This window comes from Poecilia reticulata, linkage group LG5 (assembly GCF_000633615.1).
Source record: "Poecilia reticulata strain Guanapo linkage group LG5, Guppy_female_1.0+MT, whole genome shotgun sequence".
Classification (NCBI taxonomy): domain Eukaryota; kingdom Metazoa; phylum Chordata; class Actinopteri; order Cyprinodontiformes; family Poeciliidae; genus Poecilia; species Poecilia reticulata.
The window spans coordinates 31786753-31788161 of record NC_024335.1 but is presented as its reverse complement, the minus strand read 5'-3'; positions in this window follow the sequence as shown (position 1 = coordinate 31788161).

Here is a 1409-nt window from a genome sequence, read left to right as displayed (position 1 = left end):
ATTCCCCCCCCCACATTCTCTGAACAGGAAAGATGGCCAGTCTCCCTACCCAAAAAGAATGTTCACCAAATGTCAAAGTAACTGAAATAAAGAACTGATACAAAATACATTTGAACTGAAAATAACATATCAATAATCAACATGGGATGGAACCCCCTGGTCTCCATCACACAGGTCTTTGGTTGGATGGAGCAAAAAAAAAAAAGTTGTACGGAAGAGGATTAGCGCCACAAAAAAAAAAAAGAATTCTGACTTTATAGCATATGGGCAGCTGGGGAAACCAGTTTTCAATGACCAAGATGGTAGTTGTGCTGGAGGACAACAAACTTTCTGGAGGAACATCCATCCATTTTCTTACACGTTAGTCACTTGTGGGGTCAGGAGGGGTGCTGGTGCCTATCTCCAGCAAATTTTTCAGGCGAGAGGTGGGATACACCCTGGCTAGATCTCCAGTCTGCAGAGAAGCAGATTGGCGACCTCTCCGGAGTATCCGGAAAGAACCCATGAATGCACAGGGAAAATATGCAAACTCCATGCAGAAAGACCCTGGGCCGGGAATCGAACCCAGGACCTTCTTGCTTCAAGGCAACAGTGCTACCAACTGCAGCCTCTTCTGTAGGAACATGTTGGATTTAAGTCAGCTTTTATGTGGCTTAGGGGTCTGAAGATGCAATTTCATTAATAAAACACAAAATGTGAGTAAAACAAGATGGATAACAGTAAATAAAGCAAAACATTACAACTAGCTTTTAGCATGTTTTTAATTTGCATTGATGAAGGAATAAACAATGTTACATTGCACAAGATTAGTAAAAGGTGTAAACAGCTGTTGATTGCTGGAATTGTCCCTGATTGGGTTGTTGTGTTTTCTTTTATCGTTCCTCTATTTGAATGTTTTCTGCAGAAGTGAAGCAGGGGCTTTATTACAGATATAGCTACTGATATGATTTGTGTATCAAAAGCTTTTAGTTCAACAAAAGAGAGAAACATTTATGAAATTAAGGTGAGATATGTTTTTGTATGATATTTGGGAAAAAGGATGACTTGCACATACAGCCACTGATCCCCAGTTGTTCTGACTGGGGTCCCCTTCACCATTTAACTAATACTAACTGATGTACAAAACCATTAGTGGTACAATGTTGGAAAAAGATGAGACCTGTTTGTTATCAGAATCACAAAATAATTTTCCTGTACTGTGTGATATGTGATATGTACCCACATACAAAAAGTCAGACATCTGAGATTAAAGCAAGAATTCTATTTTTTCTTCAGTGGGCCTAATCCTCTTCCATAACATTGGCAGTGACAGAGGTTTATTAGGCCCGAGCAGCTAAGCGCTGCGAAGGCCTATTGTAATCGTGCTGTTTATTAGGCCCGAGCAGCTAAGCGCTGCGAAGGCCTATTGT